Below are 24,645 nucleotides of genomic sequence, written 5' to 3'. Positions count from 1 at the left end.
TAGATTTTCCTTGGCAGAAATTAATTTTTTTCTTAAGAATTATTTTTCTTTTCCAAGGCTAACTCTTTGGGTTAATATCAGGGATCCACAATTCATAATTTGTTCCTTGTGGTTCATTGTTTCATAATGAGACTTTTGATAGATTCCAAAGACTTAATAAGAGTGCCGCCTAGTCACATAATGAAGTTACTGTACACGTGGCTGACAGGTAGTAATTTATTATTATCCTTGCCCCTGATAAGAGTCGTGCCATGCACAGTAGGTGCATAATAAATATTAGCTATAACAACATAAGCAATGGAAGAAAGTTTGTCCCTTTGTAACCCAACCAACCATTCCTAATGCATTCTTCTATTACCATGGTGTCTCTTTTCTGTTAATTTTATCAGTTATACGTGGGGGGGAACCAGAGCCGTGTGTCATTATTACTGTTAGTTTAAATGTCCTAATTTATCCTGTCACCGTGTTTCACTTAGCATAGCAAGTCACAATATTGTCTGTCCCGGCAGTAACAGACTGTAGTAAGCTGATCTTGCTAACAAGAGATAATTACTGGCTTCCATGGGAATGTTACTGTATATGCATCACTAAGCATTCCAGGAGGATTAATATTTCTGTGAATTTTGGACAAGACGAGGTAGCAGCGCAGAGAGATAGGGCTGTTTTTAATGTTTGTCCTTGTTCCATTTGCATCTCCATCACTGGTAATTTGTTAACGCTGCTTGTGTTTTGTCTGAGGTCACGTCAAGAATTAATGCAATTCCACTGACTAATACACCCAATTCCAAAGAGGATGAGGCAAGTCAGAACCTTGGACGATTCTGGCAGTCACAAGGTTTGCATTCAAGACTAACTTCTTCACAGGGTGATGCTTTTCTGAAAAGTCAGCAGTGAAATGGCAGTTTAAAATCATGGTTCATTGATGTTCAAGGGTTTCTTCCTCAGATGAGCAGAGCTATTCTGGCACTCAGAATTGCACATTTTTTTTTTTTTTTGCTTATTTGTTTGTTTTTGTTGTTGTGGGGAGCAGAGAGAGGGAAGGCAAAGGGATTTAAAATTCAGCAGAGGATCACCGAGAGTCAGAAGTTGGTGGGGCTGGGATATCTTTGATTGCCAAGCTGATTGTCTGAAAGACATGGAAACCTTCTGAAATATCTGGGACTATTCACACCTTGATTATCCTAGACACACTAACCAGACTGCTTGTATGTGTTTATATTGAAGGCATTTAATTATTTTAATGTTTCCCGTATATTCGTCTATTTAGGGAAACTTTAGATAAATCACAAATAGGTAAATGATGACATATAACCTTGAAGTTGGAATTTGGCTGTCATCCTTAAACCTTTATGAAATACCTAGTTCAATCATCCATTTCCTCAATCAACAACTAATCATTGAAAGTCTCACGTGGGCCAGATGCGTGGTGGTGGGCTTTGGGAATACTGGAGGGGTTTGCAGCCTAGACGGGGAGAAAGACAAGCCAGTGGTTACAATATGCCGGGATTTACGTTAGGTGTCACGAACACACAGATGGAGTTGGGGGGGGGTCTGGGGGACCCCCTCTGGAGGAAGTGACCTCTCAGGTGAGGCGGAAGGTGTGATGAGAGGTGAGGCAGGAGGGGTAAACAGCCCAGGTCTGTGGGATTTAGACCCATGTGATGGAGTTTGGCCCATGGGAGGCATGGAAGTTTTTAAGAAAGGAAGTGGCATGATCAGGCTGAGGTTCTAAAGATGACTCTACTTGCAGCGGGGAGGGTGGTGTAGAGAGGCGTCCTGGGTTGGGTTGCCAAGACACTGAGCCTGAGACTGGCTTTTCGGGCAAGCAGTTCCTTGAGGGCGCTCTCCTCGGTGAAACCTGGAAAGGTGTGAGGGAAGCGCAGAAGGGCCGGCGGAGGTGTGCTCTAGCCGCAGCCTGACCCCCACAGGGAGCCCTTGCGCCTAGTTTTCAGGCCATCCTGGTTGTGAGCTGTCCCCAGAAGGGAAGCGAAACCTCCCAAACATTTCCAGATGAAAATGCCTGTGCTTTTCTCTCAGAGCAAGTCTCAGGAGAAGGGAGCAGCTGTGAGCTATCCACAGCCCCCAGTCAAGGGAACGTGGGTTGGGTACCAAGAGCATCTCCTTGCAGAGGGAAGGAGGAGCCATGGAGGGGGTTTTGACCCCTCCCATGGGGCCAGACTGAGGCTTGTGGTTGCTGGAAGGGCAGGGACAGATCGACTTTTCTAATGGAAAATGCGTTAGACTTTCTAGAGAGAGCTGCTAAGCGAGGGGTGAGAACCATGGGACATTACCGACCATGTGTCTGAGGGCAAAACCAAAGAGGTACATTCATCAGCCAGGAAACAAAGAGGCCCACGATTCAGAATTAATCAGAGATAAAGAGTGTGGGATGTGAGCAGCACTGCAGTATGTGTCAGGCAAGGCAGGGACGGGGCTATGCCAACATTCCAAAACTAAATAATTCTCTCCTGTTTCTATCCTAGGCACACAAGATAATTTGCAAACATTTGCAGGCAAGTATTCACCAGGCTGAACTGCAGGCAAAGCTCCTACTGACTTCACAGGGAGCTCCCGAGGGACAGGCAGTAAGGTGAGGCCTCGGTTCTGGGTAATTAAGACTTAACAGCACCCTTGTTAGTGAAGAAATCCCTGCGCACATCATTGACATGCAGTGGGCTCCGCAGCCCTACGGCCCCTCGGCGGCTGGTGGCCATCTGAAGCCCACTGGAGCCATCATTAATTTTGCTATCCTTCGCTTTCTGATATCAAAGGATGACATCATTTTGATTAAGAGGAACAGTCACGTTACAGACAATCAGTGGAGTCAGCCTGTTCCGGTCAGTGTCCTTAGAGCCACTTACTGACAGTGGGGTTGCTGCTCCCCCAGGGATTAGGAGTTTGCGGAGAGAGAGACTGAAGTCCACTGTCACCTTTGGAAAAGGCCAAATTCTTCTCAGACCCCACCTGCACTCCTTCCTTAATTACTGTCCCTTTTTACTTCCCTTCCTATCTCCTTGTCTGAGACACAAATGTGCTCACTGGTGGTCAAGCCTGGACAGGAGGAAATGTCCCCAGAACACTTTGGATCCCTCCTCTGGATCAGGGTGGAGGAGGGATGGATAACTAAATGAGCAGGTGTCTCTGGATCTCCATCACGTGCAAGGTTCTGTGCTGGCAGCTAGGAAGGATACAGAGAATTCCACAATGCATTCCTGACTCTCGAAGAGCCTGGGATATTGCAGAAGAAGTTCATCTCTACCACCCAGCACAGCTTTAGAGACAGACAGCCTGGGTTTTAATCCTGGCTCTGCCACACTGGCTGTGTGACGTTGGGCAAGTTATACAACCTTGAAAGTCTATGTTTTCTCATCTGTAAAATGGGGATAATGAGAGTACCTACCTCGTAGGGTCCTAGTGACTAATAAACATATTAACAAAAGGGCTTATATTATGGTCATTAGTCAATAAATGTGAGCAAAGCAACAAGCATTTGTGGAGTAGTCACTGTGCTAAGTGCTTCATATGCTCTGTCTCACCCAGTCTACAAACATGTGAGGTGAGTACCATCAGTATCCCCATTTCACCCACACGGAAGTGGAGGCTCAGAGAAGTTAAGTAACTTGTACAAAGCCACAAAGCTAGGAAGTGACGCAGCTGAGATTTGTACCCAGAGCCAAGGGTCCCTTTAAGAAAATCCATGGGGCCCAAAATGCTCTAGGTGTGCAGGGAACAAAGAGCTCCCTGAGAACTGGGGCAGTCAAGGAAGGTTTCTGCTGAGTCTCCCATTTGCAAGGAGGTGGTTCATTTGTTTATTCAGCCAATATTTGTCAAACACACAATATGATTGGGGACCTCGTGAGTAATGCATGGTTTCTATTCACAGTTTAAAGAGGAGGAAGTAAGCCATCAAATGCCACAGTGGCAGGGAGGCAGCTCTGCAAGGGGTCACTCTGAGCAGGACCTTGAGTAGGGAGTGGACAAATCCTTCAGGGATGGGGAGATATGGAAGAAGGGAGAGAAACAGGAAAGGATTCCTAAGGAGGCGAAGGCTTATGGCACAGCATGAGCAAAGACTCAGAAACAGCTCGAGGAAACCTCAAGTATTTACATGGCTGAAGCCAAGGGTGAACGTGAATAGGATGATAAGAAATAATTACAATAACCAGCATCCTCTGAATACTCATGGTGTGCTAAGTACTCTGCACTATCTCTTATTCTTTCCGTGAAGTAGGCAAACCGCGGGCCAAATCTCATCCACCACCTGTTCTTGTTTTTAAGCCACAAGAGAAGAATGAATTTTACAGATGAACATTTGTGAAAGATTCTGATGATCGGAAACACTAACTTTGAACCTAATTAAGCAAAATGCTATCTTCCTCAAAATAGAATTTCATTGTTCTCATTAATGGGTCTGTATTATTAAAAAAAAAGTCCTCAATTATTACTATATTTTGAGCTTTGTCAATAAAATGTTGTGGAAATTTATTCTTTCTCTAGTTATATTTTAAATACCTATGTAGGGGGGAGGGTATAGCTCAGTGGTAGAGTGCATGCCTATCACGCACGAGGTCCTGGGTTCAATCCCCAGTACCTCCTCTAAAAATAAATAAATAAGTACACCTAATTACCTCCCTCCCCCACCCCCCCAAAATACCTATGTAATAGCCTTATTTTTGCATCTTGCCCTACAACACCGGAAATACTACCTGGCCCTTTATGGGGAAAGCCTGTCAACCCCTGTTCTTTCCAAATGCCCAAGAAGCATCATTCTGATTTAAGGATAAGATATATGTATGTATATGCATGACTGGGACATTGTGCTGTACACCAGAAATTGACACATTATAATTGACGCTACTTCAATTAAAATTATTTTTTTAATCAATTTAAGGATAAGGGGACTGAGGCACAGAAGAATTGGCTGACATGGCTCAGGTTGCAGAGCTAAGGCGGGGTTGAGATAGGATTTGAACCCAGGTAGTCTTGTCCTGGGCCCACGCTCTGAATGGCACTTCCGCCCAGCGTTTGCAGAAGTCCAGGGAATTAACTAACGGCTGGAACTGGAGCAAGGGGAGAGGAATGGTGGGGATAAAACAGTCCCGGTGTGGGAACAAGCAGGAACGGGCGGCTCCTCTGGCCGACCTGATGTGTGTGGACTTGGGCTCAGGGCTGGAACACAATGCCTTGTTCCCCAGAAAAGAATTCCTGGCCAGGAACATAGCATTTCTTGCTTGGATGACTGGGCATATTCCCAGCACTGCAGGAAATGCCGGAGAATGAGCAAGTCTGGTGGGCTGAAGGTGGGACAGATGAATGGAGCTGGCAATGGCTGGGGGATAAATCTGTGGAGATGTTCAGGCAGAGGGTGGGTCTTGGAAGCCCAGGGTAGAGTTGGGAGTCATTAGCAATAGGAGCTGAAGTTTTGGAGAATCAGATTTCATGCACTAATGGAAGAAATTCTTCCCTCTGTTTACAGAATGTTAAAAAGTTCACCTTCTCAGAATGGGAGCAGGGACAGGGCACTTACTCATCTTTGAACCTCTGGGGTGGAGGGAAATGGAGCCAAGTTCCTGGATTGAGTGGATCCAGGCGAAGGAACCAAAGCTATTTTTGAAATGGGTTATCTATGTCAGTATATGATATCACTTTGCATACACACACTCCAAGGGATCATAAAGGATGTATTTTTAAAACTCCCCTGTGTGCATAATTTACACAGAATTATCTGACTAGCTTCAGAGAGCTTCAGAAGACTTCCAAGGAAAAGCAGAGGGGAAATACTCTGTGTGATTGGGAACAAAAGGGGAATTTCTTTCCAGTGAAGTTTCCAAAAAAAAAAAAAACCTAAACAACAACAACAACAAAAAAAAGACAGAAAGAAAGAAAGGAAAAAAAACAAAGGAAGAAGCAGCCTCTGATTACATAATTCCTACCTGGGAAAGTAAAAATTTTTGATTATCTGTTTATGCCCTGCCAAACTCGGAGCCCAGAGGAAATCAGACACGCCGAAAAGAAACTGATCTCTACCACTTCCCCATTTTCCCCGCTCTTGTTTTGTGGCCTCTGTAACCTTGAAGAGCAGGCCTATGTGGGCTTAAGGCTGGCGTGGAGATACAGGCAGGGTGGATTCCCCACTGGAGCAGGAGCTGCTGGTGAGGGAGAACAGGATAAAGGCAGAGAAGGGATGAGGCCACCTCCTAACCGGGGGCAGGACCGAGTCACCTTTGCCCACTACGGGGATTCTCATGGAACTTCTGTTTTCTCAAGAATTCTTGGGGCAAGTAAAGAGGAAAACATGAGGCTGTCTGAGCTTTAGAGGAAGTAAGGGTTTATTGAGAATTGGGGTGTGCCCATCTTTGGAATTTTTGCCTTGGTTTTCCTTGGGGCCAGTCCTGGTCTATAAGGTGCCTGTGTGTAAGTTATAAAAAGACGACCTGCTGCCCCTGGCCCCCTACCCAGGGCAGCCTGAGACTAGGACTAATGGCAGGACAAGGGTGAGGAGGCCCCCACTTGCCCTCTTGGCTGGGCCTGAGGGCAGAGCATAACTGCACATCTGCCCCCTCCCCTGTCCTGTGTGCCCTATGCCTTAATTTGCAGAAAAAGCAGCATCTGAAAAGTGGGTGCTGCAGAAAACCTGATGATGTGGCAGCATGCAACTCAGTACTTAATGCGTGTCTGTCTCGAACATCGGTTTGTCTTTTCCTTGGACAAACAATGTAACAGTAGGCCTGGGGACACCTGTCATTTTTTGAGCTCTATTCTCCTCTGGGTTTAACCCTATGAGGGGTCATCCAGGAGGCACTTTGAAAAATTGCAGCCACCCTTTGAGCTGCCAGGATTCCACTGAAGAAATGACCATTTTGGTGTCCTAAGTGAAACTGAAGAGCAAATCAACAAGATCTAGGAAATCCATTAAAAGAAGGAAAAATACAACATGGTCCCATATCTAATACGAGAACGAGATTTTCATGAGACATCTGCCAAAGAGAAAGCTACATATGCGCAAATACACAGCAGCTGTAGAAACTCAAACAATTATCTTTCCTGATTTGAAGGGAGCATATAATTTAGGTGGAGGAGAGATTTGTTATATTTACTTCTGAACCTGACTTGAATTTAATGTCACTCTGTCATTTGTGAACAGCTCCCAAGTACCTTGTCAGAGAGTTGCTTATTAAGCCACAGCAAGTATATTATAAAAATAGCAGACAATCTAAACTGTGAATCATTCCACGAAACCCCAGTGGCCCTGACACAACTGGATTCTGCCCTGAGTTAAACAGTTGTGCAAACATGAGCTCAGCTTCCTTTTCATGGCAGATCCGGTGCTAACTCCTGGGGAAGGAAGATTCACTAGGCATCGCTGTGTCTGTAAGTGTCCACAACCCAGTGGGGAAGGAGCAAAGAAATTTTAAAAATACATTACAAGATAAGGTAAGTCATTAGAGATCAATTAAAGGGATCACTCTGAAGTAGCACTGATGGAGTATAGATTATATGTAGAGTGTGCTGGGAATACAGAAGAGGAGGCAATTCACCCAGCCTAGGGATGCTGGAGAAACATCAAGGCAGATATTTGAACTGTGTCTTGAGGGATGAATGAGAGTTTGAAGATGGCATGGGGAGTCTTCTCCGCAGAGAAACAGGATGGGCAAAAATTTGGAGTCATGACTGCACAGGTAACGAGCGAACAGGGAAGATGTCGGCATGGTTGGATTGCGTGGTGTATGTGAAATTGATAAAGGATGAATTTGGGAAAGAAGGCAGGGTGACTGGGCCAGGCTCAGTGTGAATGTGAGCCCTGAAAGTTTTCAGGCTGAGAAGGGCTCAAGCAGATTTGTGTTTTGGATGGAAGCTTCTGATGGTCTGATCTGCAGAGCTCAGCCTCGCAACGAGATCCACCTTAAGGGTGATACATAGTAGTATTGTTCTCACTGATTCCGAACATTAATCCATTTCCTAAAGTTCTTTGCTTATTCTCAGAGAGTGTTTATCCCCTAGAACAGGGGTCTGCAAACTATGGCCCACTGGCCATATCTGGTCCGCCACCCATTTTTATAGATAAAGTTTTATTAGAATACAATCTCGTCATTATGCTGAGTACCGTTGATGGATGCTTTCATACTATGGCTGACTTCAAAGCAGAGTTGAAGAGTTGAAATGGAGGCCATATGACTTGCAAGGTCTGAAGTATTTATGAGTTCGTGTTTCACAGAAAAAGTTTTCCGACCTTCGCCCTTTGGTTCTCCAAAGTCTTTGCCATCTTTCCCATCAGATCAGAAACTTCAGAGATTGCCTTGAAGGTTTACCTCATTACCTTTTGTACTGATCACGTTGGCCTTTATCAAGTGGCCAGATTTGATTGTGTTCTTCAAGCCAGGAGTGGGAAACAGAGTAGAGAATCACGTGCAAAAGAGGCAGCAAGACACTGAGCACAGGAACTGGGCATGTCTGGTCAAACCACTCCAGTTCTTTTCAGCAAGAGTCCCTGAGAATGAGATCAGCAGCCTGCCAAGAACATTGATTGCATCAGAGTTCACAAACCTTATAGGAAGGACAGAACTGATTAGCTAGTTGTGTTGATGGTCAAACAATGGTTCCCAAAATATACGGGTGAGTGGGCTAACATCAATCTCGAAGATCTCTAACAAGTTTTCAGCAGACTCTGGACTTAGTCCTGTCCTGCTCAGCATTTTTATTGGCACAGATGAATCAGAAGCCATGTTACCAAGCTGAAGTTTGCCCATAGCTGAGGGGTGAGGGGGACAGTAATAACTGGCATTGATATGTCAGCATCATTGTTCCAAAAAACTTCTCTGTAAGCTAGAGCAGTAACCAAAACGTGCTCTCCTAAGTGAGAAATATGAGGCTCCTGCAGGTCCACACCCTAACATTCCTCGGCCCTGGGGAAAGAGTACAAATGAAGACCAGCATTCCATATATCCAAATATTTAGAAGCTATAAATTAATCTAACAGACTTGTGTTCTATCTTCCTACCTGGACACCACCTAGAAGCCTAGATTCAAATTCAGAATTCTCTGGGTTAATGCTGGAACATGGCAGCATGGGAGAGCCAGTCCTATTCCCCTAGGTCCCAGCCCTTGACCCATCTTTCTATTTTCTGACCTGCACTTGGACTCCTCAGCAACTTTTGTCCAGTTGCTTCCTCTTTACTGCCTGATCAGTTACATTTGTCATTTGATGTCATTTATCTGGCTCCACCCTCTGGCTTCTATACATCAACCCAATTCTTCCATTGTTGATTCATCTGTTTCCAGTCTCTTCAGGTAACTCTGGTCCAGTGCCTACATTTAGCAGTCCCCAGGCAATAGTGTCCCGGATGGATTCCCCCTAGGGCAGGGAAACAGAATCTGGACAACTCCCATCTACCTTCCAGCTCCCAGGTCTTGTATGATAACTCCTCTCCCTTGTCAATATCTTTTGAATTTAATCACAAAGGATGAACACATACTTCAGCAAATTTGGGGCAGCAGGAGTGGGAGGTAGTCCTACCTGCCAGCAGTATATTTCTTTGAATGCTAGTGCTTTTATTTTCAAAGTGTCACACATTTTAAGAAAAATGTTTTAACCATTGGAATATGATTTATGTATAACATACACTCTAAAAAGTACACAAAACATAGACAGTTTAATGAATCATCACAAGACATGTAACCATCATGTAAACAAATGCCCCAGAAACCCCCTGCCCCTTTGTGCCTCCCTATCTTCTCCCCAAAGGAAACCAAATACTATTGTTGGTTTTGCCTACTTGGGGATTTTATGTAAATGGAATCAAACACTATTTATTCCTTTGTGTGTGGCTTCTTTCACGCAGCATGTGTGTGAGGTTCATCACTGTGCCCGGTGTAGTTCAAGTTCACTCACTTTCATTGCCATGTGTCCATTATGCCATGGTCTATTTATACATCTCATCGTTGAGGGGCATTTAGGCTGGATCCAGTTGTTGGTCTTTATGACTAATACTTCCATGAACATTCTTGTAAACACCTGTTAGCGCACCTGAGCACGGATTTGGGCTTGTACACCTGGAAGTGAACTTCTGCATCGTGGGTTTTGCATTTCTCAACTTAGTTGATACTCCCCAACAGTTTTCCAGAGTGATTGAACCAATCTGTACTCCCACCTTCAGTCTGTGAAAGTTCTGGTAGCTCCACATTCTCATAGGTTTTTTTTTTTTTTTTTTAAAGAATTTATTCTCCATGAGATAGCCATGTTTGTTTCTATGTTGGAAAATGTTATATATGTATATATATATATATTTTTTTTTTTGCTGAAAAGGAAGATGACCCTTCTGGAATAGGTACCAAGTTTATCCTGTGGCTTTATGTGTCCCAAAGTGGAGGAGCTCAACCAAGCTGACCTCTTGGAGGTTCTTGACTCAGAGTCTAGCCTTTCACCAAACTATTTCATATTCAGGGGCCAGCTTCGCTCCTCTGTCTGTGAAAAGGATCCATTGCTGAACTTCAATTCATTTTTCCAAGACAGCACTTATCTGAACGCTCTTATTTTGATTACATGTTCATCTATTTGTCACTTAGATTTGCCTCCAAGTCCTTTCAAGGAAACGGACCATATACTTCTTTAATATATACCTCCATCACCTGCAAGAATTCTTGGGACCCCATGGGGAGCAATCAGTATTTGCTAACGGACTGCCTGGCTCAATGTAGCTTAAATTCCATCTTTATTTTTATATGATAGTTTCAGTGATTTAATGAGTGGCTGTCACTGACAAGGCACTTGAGCACTGTGCATAAAATGACCAATAATATAGAAATAAAGCTTTGCTCAGAGACTAATACACAGAACTGCCTTCCATGTACACATTACTCTTTATCCTAGAGGAAACAATTCTTTCTTCAGTCAAGTGCAGTTTGTTTTCATTGATAAAAATAAGTAAATACATATTCTCTTCTCCTGCCTTATTTGAATGCCTACAAAATCAGGAATCATATATAATATTCAACTCAGCATGAATATGCAGAAAGTGCTGCATCTCTTTATTTAGGGATTTTAAACATTGTAGTCATGTTCATCATGGTGACTGTAGGCTTTTATACCTAAGACAGACTCATTTCTCAAAGTCATATTTAAATATCTCAAATAGTAGTCTTGGCCTCTTGGGTATTGCACAACATACAACTGAAGAAGGAAGGTTAACCTCGCCAAAAAGAAAAAAACAATGTAAAGAAATGGTGCAGCTGTGGATATATTATGTTGAAGAAGAAGCAGGATCTGGGGAAAGAAGAGGAGAATTCTAGGAGAGCCAAGTCTGCAATGGGAATCTGGATGTTGGCTTCATCTGAGAGCACAGTGTGGGAGTTGTTCTCTAACTTAATGATGCTCTAAGTGAGGTATACAATTTTTTTCTCAGTTGCATGTTTTGTAGGCAAGGTTTCTCTTCTGCTCCTTCCTATAATCTAAATATCAAATACTGACAGTCCAGATAGTTACCTGGACCTAAGCACACACACCCAGCTTCACACCTATGGCTTTGCTGCTGACTTTAGATTTTAAGACAGCTTCATACTTTCATTCATTCATTCATTCATCCATTCATTCATTCATTTGTTGTTTCATTCGTTTGTCCACTTGTTTAACTAAACAGTCAGGCAACAAATACTTATGTAGCATCTATGATAAGCCAAGTGTTTTGCTTAGTGCTCAGAGAACAATGATGTGTCATCGCCAGACATTATTTGAATAATTACACGAATAATCGTAAAACCTCGAGTGTGAGTGCTTTAAAGGAAGCAATGGCAATGTGCATTACAGGGATTTGACTTAGGGAGGTCTGGGATGTTTTCTTGAGGAAGAGATGACTGGGCTGATATCTGTTAAATGAACAAGTGAATTAACTTGGTAAAGTGGGGGGAGTTGAGGGGAACTTGAGGAAATGAGAATAACTTGTGCAAAGGCCCTGTGGTAGGACAGTGTGACCTACACGAGGGCTAGAATGAAGGTCGGTGTGGCAGGAATGGAGACAGCAAAGGGTGTGGGCAGAACCTTGTGGGCCCTAAAGGATCTTTGTCCTTATCTTAAGAGCAAAATTGACACTCGGGGAAGACTAGGTGGAACATAGGAACAGACCCAATTTCACAGTGTGAGTTGTGGGACTCAGAGGCACTCAAGGAAGAGGGTTTTAAAACTTTCTGTTCTTGCTTACATAGTCCCTGGTCCTCAACTTGACTCAATTACAGGTGTCCCCTGACAGCTGTTAGCTGTCAGGCAGGCTGGCCTCCCAGGCCTGAGCGGATAATGGGGAGGATGCTCAGGGGTGGCAGAGGGCCATGCTCCAGTGGTCTGGATCTGCTCTCTTCTCTGCGCACAAGAAACCATTTGAGCAGGATGTCTGTGCTTGCTGCTTGAAGATCCAAACGTGTTTAGCTGTAACAGTCTGACAGGGAAGACTTGTTTCAACGTTAATAGTACACAAGATGCCCAACTGACATAATCTCTCCCCTGAAAGGTAGCATGTGGCCTTTGTGCACTGAAGCTTTCATCTACAACAGAGATGCAATGTAGATAAATTCAAAATATAAACTTAACCCCATTTAGAACACTAAACATAAAATACATCATAAATGGCATTTTCAGACTCCAGGTATTGAACATTTGGAGATGTAAAAGATCTGAAAAAAAATTTGATTCTAGCTGTTATAATGCAGAGCATGTTAAGACAACAATAATAACAATAAGAATTCAGGCAGAATTCTGGGCGGGGAAGGAAGGGGAGGGGTACCTGTTTCCTGAATATTGAATGGATTTGTCCTAGAGCAGAGTTTCTCAACCTCGGTGACCTTGAACCCTGGAGCCGGATCATTCCTGGTCGTGGGGCTATCCTGTGCGAAGTAGCATGTTTAACAGCATCTCTGGCCCTTACCCACTGGACACCCACAACACGACATTCCCTCTCCCACTTGTGACAACCAAAACCATCTCAGACATTGCCAAATGTCCCCTGGGGGAAGAAGTCCACCCTCCACTTTTGAGCCCTGAACTAGAGTATCCATAATTAATGCACTTGGTGTAGAGGCTTTGGTGTAATAAAAATAAACATTGCCAATAATTTGTTGATTGTTTTACATAAAAGTGTTTTTAACATTTTCCATAGAATGTGGCCAGAGGTTCTGCAGCCTGAAAGCAGTTTTACTTCTCAAACTATTTAGACACATAGCATGGGTAGGAAGATGACCACACTTGACACTCCCAGCTAAGGGCAGGCCCCTTTTTATCCCCTGAGGGCAGGTGAGCTTAGGATTCTGCAAGTCCACCGTTTCACTTTAAGTTGGAAGTGCAAAAACACCTTCGCCATGTCTTCCTTCGCAGAAGAACAGAAAAAGAACGGGGTGTTCATTTTTTGTGCTCTTGAGAGCTTATATGATTTCTCCCCATCTCGGGTTTGGTGGGAGACGGGAGAGTATTAACAGCTGTAATACAATCATCAGGATGCTTACGCAAAGTCTGGAAGAATTGGAAAAGCTTTGGGAAATTTCCCAAGAGACTGAAGTGCTCTGACAGGGGTCCGGTGCTCCCCCTCCTCTGCTGGGACCAATTGCACTATCCGGCTTGGGTCACCGCAACCGTGTAGATTGAAGATTTTTTGTTTTCCATCTGTTTGCTGGGCTGTACTTGAGTGACCTTGAAAACTGGCCAAATCTCCTTGGACCTCCACCGTCCTTTTCTCTAAGAATGAAAACAAAAGCAGCAGCTGAATCCCTTATCCGAGTGTCGTGAGGTTTAATGAGATCACAGTTGGGGGATCTGGTGTTATCATTTAAGGAGTGTTACTTCTCACCTTGACGCTGCCAGGGCTTTCCCGTTATTTTGCCTACTTCGTTCTGTTAAGTTGGTTAGGTGGGCAGATGTTTCTTTAATATAATTGGAGACGCAGGATTTAGAGATGTCACAGAAGTACCTGTCAACCACCCTAAATTTAAATTTGGTCAATTGAGATTCGATATAGACAAAGTTAAGCTTATTTCATGTATATATAAAATATATAAGTTATATAAACTTACGTATGCAAAATAAGGTTAAACTTGTCTATAGTAGTTTTGTCTATATATGTAATATGTATATAGTTGTTTTCCCTGTATAGGTAATACATAAAATAGATTCAAACTATATTATAGCAAATATCCTAGAATAGATTCATAATGTAAATAATAATAAAATAATATCTGAAAATTTTAATACCTCAATAATATACCTTAATAATACCTGAATGGCTTACATGATTTGAAAGGCTTTTGGTGTTTTAGATTAGGACTTAGAAGCTATATCTATTGAAAATGTGAATGGAGTTAGTAAAAATTAGTTGGTCTGAATGTCAGGAAGCCCTAGACAGAAGTCACCCCAGGCAGCCCTTGTGTTTATCTTGGAAAAGGAGAATTTATCTACTACCCCTGAAAGGATATAGAGACAGGGATTGTTTTGTTTTGTTTTGTGGTCTATGTTGCTGGCAGTAGGAGGATTAGGAAGGAAAATGTTGGTCCATTTATGTTAAGACCGAAGACTAGGATCCCTGACTGATAAGAAATTAACCAGATAAACGGGGGTTGGTCTAGCGAGGAAAGCAAATTATAAAAATGAGACCAACATCTTTGAAACTGGAGCATGATTTTGGAACATTCCAGCAGCAGCAGCGTGGGATGTTAGTCCATGGAAGAGGGTGGGAGGGAGAGACCTGTGAGTTTTGCAGTCCTGGCACTCAGAAGTGTGCGCCCTGAACAGTAAGACTTTCATCCCTGTCCAAAAGGATACAAATAACCCTGCATTTGTGTAGTTTGCAAAGCACTTCTCAGCCACCATTTCGTTTAATCCTCAAGACAATCCTGAGAGTGGCTGTCATCATTTTCAATGGATAAAGCCTGCTCAGAAGGGTTAAGGGACTTGCTCAAAGGCTTTTGATTGGAAATTGGTGGAGAATCAATTTTAGCTCCTACACCAAGTTGCTTCCCTTAAAAAAAAAAGAGAGAGAGAGAGAGAGAAGATAAATCCCCTTTTTAAAAAAGGGTAAAATAAAATAAAACCTGAAAGCAGTCAGGACTCCAGGTGGAATTGGGGATCAATAGGATGGTTTTGTTTGCTTTTTGGAAAAGTTTCTTCCCTTCCAACTTACCACCCTTCCCTTTTTAATTTTAATTTCCTGCTAGTGGTCCTGGGGTAAGATCATCTTTCATTTTAAGAAGGTGAGAAAACCTGTCTTCTTGTTAATCACCATCTCTTTCCCACACTGAAACTTCCTGTAGGCTAGCTGGCCAAATCTCAAAAGTAGCTTCCGGCCACCGTGTCGCCGAGTGATAGGTACATGAACAACTGAGTGTTGTGGTTTTAATCACTGTGATCTCGCCAAGGACCGTGTCTGTCTGTCTCTCTCTGTATGTGGATTCCCAAGTACCAGTTTTAAGATGCACTGAACACAAGTCTGTTCCTGTAACTGACTGAGAGATCTTAGCCCACGGAGGTGCGGCTCTTCCGATGAGTGCACAGCTGCCCTGCTCGCTCACGGCAGCCACGCCCATAGCACCGCAGCAGCTGCCTCTTTCACTTCTCAGTTTTTATTTTTTTTTAATTTCTCAAGTTTCTTGTTTGTTTTTGCCCTCCACTGATTTGGCAGATACATTTCTACTTTCCGGAGAGATGTTTAAACCATTCATGGTAAAGGTATATTTTTTAATGTGTGTCCTGTCAACAGTATAGCGAGGATACAATTTTAGGCACTCAAAATATGTTTAAACACAACCTAGTAAATGTTATGGCTCATCATTTGGCGTTTGGCCTTTGCAGTTTCATTTCATTTAATGCCACATTCGATGTTCTTGATCTGAAATCCTTCCTTTTATTTTCGTCCTGAAGGCAGTGTTTTGGTTTTTTTTTTCAAATGTGCCCCATTCGACTTTCTTCTAATAACACCCTCTCAAAATATACTGGATTCCTATAGTAATTCATATCAGTCTGTGTGTCTGCCTGCCGGTCCGTCTGTTCTGTAGCATCATTTACCCATATAAACAAAAAATGCTTACTCTGGAAGGTGCTAGGACATACCACCAGACTATCAGACCAAAAAGAAGTCTTGTGCTCTGTGGCCTCTGTGAGCGCCACACGTATTGCCTTTTCAAAGCAAGACATCTGGCCATCGCTCACCCACCCCCTCGGCCTTTCATGGCATAATTTGGCTGCCTCGCCACTTCACTCAGATTTGAGAGTTAATTATTTAATATGTTTGCAAAGCACATTGGGTTCCCTAGAGAAAGTGTGCCACATAAATATATATAAATGAATAATTAATTAAAGTTTAAGCAGATCACTTGGTGAGTTCTTCCTTAACTGCCTCATTTTCCTAATGAGATGTTTTGAAGTTCCTGTCTAAGTTTGGTTCCTCTACCCTCTTCCTTTCTGGCACTTTCTCTTTCTTCCTCTTCTTTTCTTTTTTAATTTTTAAAAAAAAATTTTGAGGGGGTAATTAGGTTTACTGATTTATTTTTTTTTAGAGGAGGTACTGGGAATTGAACCCACGACGTTGTGTATGCTGAGCATGCGCTCTACCACTGAGCTGTACCCTCCCCTCTTTTTGATTTCCTTCTGTTTAATTCTTTTTCCCTTCTGTTGGTTCTCTCAGTGCCCACCACGTTGTGGGCACTCAGTCAATCACAATGATTTAGCGCCAGATCTATAGGTAAAAGCCTTCATTAACTTCAACGGGCGTCATAAGCTCCTCAGAACTCTAGGGTGAGATTAATAATGAGACAATGATTCTAATGCACTGTCAAAATGAGAAGCCAGGCTCATGAGGTGCTGAGCACTGGCGTGCTGATCAGTAATCGGGAAAACCTTGTTTACTGACCCCTTTCAAAACCCTGATCTGTTTCAAGTAAAACAAGAGATCCCTAATACTCTAAAAATTAACATAAATCAAATCAAATCCCCCCTACTACCTCGACTCCTCTCAAGGGCTAGAATGAAACAAAGAGGTGGCAGTTTAAGAGTGTGGTTTAGCGGTTCCTTGGATTCTCTCTGAGGGAACAGCGGACTAATTTAGATGGAGTCTGAAGGGGTGACATAATTGCTTATTGAATGCTGACGTCCAAAGCCTCATTATTCCTTTACCAGAGATTAAGGGGAATTAGGGAACTGTTCACGTCCATCCTGCTAAACCTGACCCAGTTTATTTACACTGTAATCTTACTTCAGAGCAAGAGAGGTAAAATGAGCTGCTCTTATCAATTAATAGCTGAAGGAAATTTTAGATTTCAAGTTCAATGTAAGAGCTATTTATTCCAAAGCACTATAGAAATGAAGAGGCCGGCTGGTTATGCTGGGGGAGGGGAGGGATGGAGGATGGGGAAGTGCTGAAGAGAATTCTTTTCTTTCCCTCTTGAGAATTTGAATTACGGTGCAATCTTGGATTTTCTAGTGACCTGTGTTAAAGCCCTGGGGCTAAAGCAGACCTATAATGGATCTATTTCTGAATTGTTCAGCAGGGCTGGAGTTTAAAACAGCAGTCGTGGTACACGCATTTAATGAGGCCAGTGCTTCCTGTACATCCAGAAGGGCACTGGTCACAGCCCTGCATGGCCTCTCAAAGTACAGAGGAGACCAAGCTCTTCCTCAGCCCACTTCCAGAATCCTCCAAGGTAGCCAGCTCTGTCTTGAGCAGACACAAAAGTTGGCTTAAGGATAGAAAGGATCAGTGCAAGACTGCCCTTGCCCCCAACTCTCCCCAACCCCAGGCCCACATTCCATTCTCAGAAATTTCCTTCTCTGGGTGAAGGCATTGTTCCACATTCAAATACCTCGGGGAGTTATAACGCATTCTCTTTACCAGTCGTTAATAATTTAGTGTTCATTCGACAAACATTTGTTGTTTGTTGAATTTATTCATAACATGAATTAATCAGAGCCAGGGAATGAGAAGAGGCTTTGGAGTCCAAGGCTGCGTTTCTGTTGGTGGCAAGATGCTTCTGAACCTCAGCTGGCACATCTGGAAAACCAGGAAGACGGATCAGGAGATCACCCATGTTATTTCCAGTGCCAGCACCGTCTGTCTCTGAGACAGCTGTGGGAATAGGTACACACCAGTCAGTGGTGATGGGCGGTGGGTGGCTGCAGGGAGCTTGAGACACAACAGAATGAGCATGGAAATTCACCAGGTGGCTCAGGGTCTCTGATTTGCTTTGTATTAACCTATAGCCTTGTGTCTGGGTTCCAGAGCTCAGCACAGAGCCTGGTACACAGTAGGTACCCAAGAACATTGGATTAAAAAGCATAGGAAAAGTGATAACACCTATATTTTAGTTTTCCAGGGCTACTGGAACAATTTGTCCCAAACTGGGTGGCTTGAAACAACAGAAATGTATTGTCTTACCGTTCTGGAAGGTAGAAGTCCAAAATCAGGGCACTGGCAAAGCCATGCTCCTTCTGAAACCTCTAGACAAGGATCCTTCCTTGCCTCTTCAAGTTTCTGGTCGGCCCAGGCATTCCTTGGCTCATGGATGCAAAACTCCAATCTCTGCCTCCATCTTCACATGACCATCTTCCCTCTGTGTTTTTATGTTGTCATCCTTCTGTGCATGTCTATGTCCAAATTTCCATCTTCTTGTAAGGACAGCAGTCATATTGGAATAGAACCCATCCTATGATCTCACCTTATTTTGATCACATCTGCAAAGACTATACTTTCAAATAAAGTCGTATTGGCAGGTCCCAGGGGTTAGGACTCCAACACATCTTTGCAGAGAACACAATTCAACCCATAACTTACTCCAGAGGATTTTGTCACAATGCACTGGACCACGTACATGAAGTGTCTTGCTGATTGGAAAGTGTTTATGCAAATATAGGCTAAGGAACTCAGCTGGGATTTGAGTCCAGCACGTTCTCCCAACCATTAAGTTATCCACAAAGAGTTTCAGCACAAGGACTCTGACATCCAAGCTACAGGTATGAAGACAAGTGAGGGTGAAGAGTGTAGAAAATGAGATCAAGGACCCAGAAGACAAGGTTCACTACCTTGACGGGGCTGCCTGGATCCAGTTCAGGGCCCAGGTGACAAGGTCACCTCAAACACCCCATGTGCTAACCCAGAATTCCCCGAACGTCCCAGGCCTTGATTGCCTGCTGGTCCCATCTGTCAAGGCCACACTGGAGAGAATGGAACTCACTGATTCACACTCATTTTAGTTCTTTTATTATCATAGACTTGGAAGGTCACTTAGTGAAGAAAAGCTTTAATAAGTGCCAGTAAGGTGTTAAACATCTCACTATTCAGAAGATAGATGTAGTTTCTGACCTTTCAGAGCACAGGTTCTAAAGGACCCAAGGCACAAGTGCAACCGTATATATATTTTATGTGGTTTTTTTTTTCCCCTTTTCCTTTTTAGGGGGTTAACATCAGGGAAGCACTGCATTCTAGTTGATTAGGAATCACAAGTCTAAATTTCAATTCTGAGCTGAATAGTAATTTTTCCTGAAGGTTTGAATAAATCATCCAATCTGCTTCAGTTTCAACTATTTGCAGCATTTCTATTTTAATAATAATTTTGGCTGCTTAGGACCCTGGAGTCACCGAGCCCATTTGTGACTTAATTTGGGATGGGTATGAGGTGGGAGGCAGAAGATGCCCTGAGAACCAAACAGGAAAAAGTGAGTTCCATTCTGAAAGATTTGGGCCAGATGCAAGGGACATTTTTTGTTAAAGACAGCTACAATTCTTTGGTTTGCTCCAGCAAGGCAGATTACAGAACCTGTGCAACTGTAACTTCAGTAAAGAGAGGAGACGATCTCATGTAAGGAAGACAGTTTACTTTTCATTCTGATTTGATTGCAAACAGATGGGTCAGATGAACTCTCCATTCAGGTAAATCATAATACCTCAAGACAGTAAGAAGTGCTCATAATCCACCCTGTTCCCCTTTTTGCTTTGAATGCCAGGAAGCTCAAAGTCAACTAGACCGCTCAGTTAAAATACTAAAATTAGCCTAGGGCACTGTTTCAGTTATCTATTGCTGTGAACAAACAATCCCCAAACAATCCCCAAACTTGATGGCTCAAAACAACAATCTATTTTTATCTTTCATGGTTCAGTGAGTTGACAGGACTCAGCTGGGCAGCTCTTGCTTGGGGATACTCATGCAGTTTCAGCCCAGTGTGGCTGGGGTTGGAGTCATCTAAAGGCTCAACAGGGATAAACGTGAGAGCTGGTTTGCTCAGTCACAGGGCTGAGATGGCCGGAGTGGCTGGAGGCCGGCTATCTCTCTCCCTCCAGATGGCTAGCTTGGGCTTTCTCACATCATGCTAGTGGTCACAGTTCACGCATGGTGGCTGGATTCCCCCACGGGTCATACTCGGGGAATTTATTCCTCCTCCGCAAGGTTATAACGGGAGATGTTCATGGTGGGGGTCATCTTTGGAGACATGCTACCACAACTATTTATTAACCTTTTATTATTTTTCATGGTCTTATCAGGGATATCTTTGTGAGCCTTTTTTTTTTTTTAAGTAGTCAAGAATGAATAATACACAAATGATGCTTTACTCTTGTCTAGGGTTTGATAATTGACTATGCGCCCACCTGTGCTACCTTACCTGGCTTTCACAATATCGTGTAAGGGGTCAGATCCAGTGACTTTATCCTTATTTTTACGGATGTGGGGATTGTTTCAAAAGGGATTAGTGATTTGCCTAAGGTCACACAGCTGGAAGTGGTGGGATAGCACAGCTGGACAGGGGTGTCTGAGACAGCAGCCTATGTTCTCAAGCACTTGGTGAAACCCAAACAGAAACCTAAGGCTGAAACCCAGGTGTGACTCCCTGATATGCTGCACAACACCTGCCTGCCTCTCCATCACCTTACACCCAGCGGGAGTTTCGTGTAGTGGTGTGAACATGAGTCCTTGAGCAAAACTGAATCCCAGCTGGTGCTTCCCAACCGTGGACCTGGGATCTTTTAAATGACTCAGTTTCTTCATCTGTAAAGTGAGGTTGTTGATGATAATAATGCTTACTCCCTCAGGGCTGTCATATGGATTAAATGAATTAATGCATCAAAGCTATACTCGTGAGAATTTTAAAAAGAAAACTCTCAGTGAAAAGCTGTAGAGATAAGTAGCTATTAAGAGGGCTCTGGTCTAGTTTCCCCTTCTTTATGCTTTTCTTGATGTTATGCGGACCTTACTAAGTGTCCCAGCTGATACTGACTTGATATTGCGTATTACCGGACAGACTAAAAGCCCTAGGTCGATGTTAATGCCTGCCTCAGTATCATGACTTCAGCTGCAGGATGCACTTATAAAATACTGTCAGGGCTTGACAACACAAGCTGCTTTCCCCAAGCTCTCAGTGCTCCCTCTTCCTCTTCAATTATTTCCACCGACATTCTCTCCCTCAGTGCCCAGCTGCTCTCTCCTCACTCTGTCCCAAGTGGATCTAAATGTTCACACCCAACTTCTCTCTACTCCACTCCCTTTCCACACATGTTCTTCTCAACACGCTTATCCAAGGACATGCTTCCACCTATGGACACATGCCCTTGATCTTCTGCATCCCAGGGCACCTTCCTTCCTCAGACCCTCGGGTACAAATATTTCTGTTCTCACTGAGCCTGAAACGCCCTCTCTCCATCCCAAGTTCCCCCAAGGATGGCCGGAGAAGATCAGCACCTATGCCCAGCAGGGCAGGATGCAGACCTACGTATGAGTGAAGAGGCTCTGGATACCTGGCTGCACCTGCTCAGGGATGTTCAGCGCACAAAGCTCTTCATCAGTGGCCAGAGAGTGGATTTCCCTGCTGCCCACCTGGACACTGCACAGACATCCTGGGTGCAGTCAGAGAAAGGACAGCTGCTGCTTAAGGGGACAAGAGTTCCTGACACAGAAGGGAGGAAGGGAAGTTGGCTAACGGAAGCTGCCTGTTTTTTCCCAGCTTGGGGGGGGTGGGATGGGGAGCACTGAGCAGAATATGCACCTATTCAGAAGGGCAACGTGCCAAAAATAACTAGGAGCAACAGCATTTCATCTGACAGGCCCAGAAATAGAGCTCATTTCGGAGCTACAGACCGAGCAGTTCCGAGATCTTCAGCATTCCCAGAGAAATACATGGAAAAAGTCTGAGGTTACACAACAGCATCCATTCTCTCTTCATTACAACTTCTCAGAGTAGGGGCCCTGCGGGCACAGGAGGAGAGTCTGCAGAGTCAGACCTGAGGCTCAAAAGATAAGGTCTGGGGACCAAGACATGAGGATGGTACCTGGTGGGATGTTCTGAGGTAGGAAGAATTGGGAGGTAATTGGTCAATACAGACAGTACAAAACGGAAAGAACAGAGAGATAGGAAATGGATGTAGGGAAGGTAAAGAATAGGTGCCAGGAGAAAAACAGAAGTACTGAACGTTAAAAATGGTGTGTAGGGCTTAGCTGGATCCTGAAGGTCACCCTTGGCAGAAAGAAGGTCATGGTCTTCCGGTCGGAATGAGATAGCATTGCCTGATGGCAGTCCCCGCTTCTACTTCTGTTTTCTTCTCTTCTATCTTGATGTAAAAGGCAAATGTCACAGTTTATTCGTCTTTATTATGAATATCTGAAATTGCAGAAAGGCAGAGGGGGACAGAAGAGAGAGGAGGCTGCAGGATTCCAGAGAGCCCTGACTGCTGGAAAAGTTGTGTTCTAATGGAAGAAGATGGGGGAGAGAGTCAGGAGTGAAAAAGGCAAAGGAGGAAGGAAGTAAGAAGGGAGGAAGACAAGAAAGGGAGGATGGAAGGAAAAATGAAAAAGGAAGATGATGGGTTCAATTTTATTTAGTGAATCTGTCTAAGGCCTTTCTATGCAAGGCAAAGGGGGACTACACAGGGCTGATTCAGAAACAAGCTTTCAAAGGGCTTGTCACCTACCTGGGGAGGAGAGCTGGCCAAGAAACCAACTATGGTGTAAAGCAGGATTAAACTGCTACAGGCAATGCTCAGTGGGAGCAAAGAGAAATGACCAATTGAGGGGTTTTTTTTTTTCATATGTATATATTTTTATTTAGTGGCCCTGAAAATTGAAGTATAGTTGGTTTACAGTATTGTGTTAGTTTCAGGTGTACAGCAAAGTGATTATATACATACATTTCAGGTTGTGTTTCCATTATAGATATTTATTTCAAATTATTACAAGATATTGAAGTTTTGACCAGGGAGGCTCCCTAGAACTGGTGGCATTTATGGAGAGGGATAGAAAGAGCATTCTTCACTCCTACGTGGTGCCCTCCCCACCCACCTCTTGTAACCCCGAGGTCAGCTGTTTCTGCAGGAGCAGATCTCTTGACCCTGCACATCCTTAGTACTTAAAAATGTGGTTTCCAAGTGCCCAGCCATAGTCAACACCAGTTGGAAGGTAAGTTTCTACTGGTGCATAGCTAAATGAGACAAAGACAAGTTAGGAGTTTTTCATAAGGAAATTATATTCAGTTTAAAGGATCGTCTTTTATTATGATGTTAGGTCGTTCCTAATTTTTCGCTCATAAAAGTGCCCTGTCTTTTTAATGAAATAATGTTGATAAATGATACTGTTTTTGTTGGTTGGTTGGCTTAAATATTTTTATTCAGCAAGTTAACAGTTGGCCAAGTGCCTTGGTCCCTGAGATTTATCTGCTCTCAAACCATGTCAGAACGACTGGCCTCAGATATTATTCGGTGCCCATCCAGGCAGGCAGATTCTCCCTGGCCCCTCACCCTCCAGGCCTCTGGATGCCCCTCCACTGAGTTTGGATAAGCAAGGCTGCCCTCCTCCTTCCAGACTCTGTTGCCTGCGTCCTGTCCTGTGTTGAGGTGTGGTGTTGTTCTTTCACTGTCTCCTTACAGGGGACAAGATAAACTGACTTACACGTTGTCGGTAATGAGTGATACCAGATTAACACACTCTCCCCAGGGGCCTACGTGTTTTAGTGGAGTATTACAACTTCATTCAAGCCAATGAATTGTAATGGTGGAATTTTAAGTCCTCCCACAGGGCAATAGAAAAGAAGACTAATTTTAAATCAGGGGACTTCTACTGAAATAAGACCACACCCTTCCAATTACTGCCAAAAACGTCTAGAGGGGAGTTAAGGGCAATAATGGGTTCTGTCTTCTGGATCAAAATGGCACACTCCACTGTGAATAGAAATCCTGACCTTCTCTTTCTCTGCCCCTCTGCAGTACAGAATTAATCAGTCAGTCCCATCCCCCGTGCCCGCCCCCCCCCCCTCATCCCGGGACCTGGGCCACAGACCAACCTGAAAGTCCTTTTAGAGGATCAGATTGTGTTTTGGTCAGTTTTCCGCAAGCCTGCGGCTTCTCTGGATTCCCAGGACCTGTGGGTGGTGTCAGATGCACAGTAGGAGCACAGCAGAAGATGAGGAAGTGAGACATTGGGGATATCATGCTAAAAATAGCCCAGCCCCCTGTGGGGTGTCTCCACAGGGACTACAGTTAGGTAAACTCAAACCCTTAAAGCTCATAAGGCTTGAAAATTTCGATTCCATGAATTCTGATTACAAACAACCTGAGGGAAGCATTCAGTTCCCTAAAGACCAACCCAAACCGTGTGCAATGAGGGAGGAGAGACAACCCGGAGGGAGGCCAGGAATACAGGTAGAAACCC

At 43.8% G+C, this 24,645-nt stretch overlaps 1 non-coding gene across 1 annotated transcript; it reads left to right on the top strand.

The window, feature by feature from the left end:
• Positions 1 to 4,524: 4,524 nt before the first annotated feature.
• Positions 4,525 to 4,596, top strand: TRNAD-AUC. The gene has a single exon. It is a non-coding gene; the product is annotated as a tRNA-Asp (tRNA).
• The last annotated feature ends 20,049 nt before the right edge of the window (positions 4,597 to 24,645 follow it).

This window comes from Camelus ferus, chromosome 2, assembly GCF_009834535.1.
Source record: "Camelus ferus isolate YT-003-E chromosome 2, BCGSAC_Cfer_1.0, whole genome shotgun sequence".
In the NCBI taxonomy this organism is placed as follows: Eukaryota; Metazoa; Chordata; class Mammalia; order Artiodactyla; family Camelidae; genus Camelus; species Camelus ferus.
Note: the sequence above shows the minus strand (reverse complement) of the source record. Positions and strands in the feature narration are given on the sequence as shown.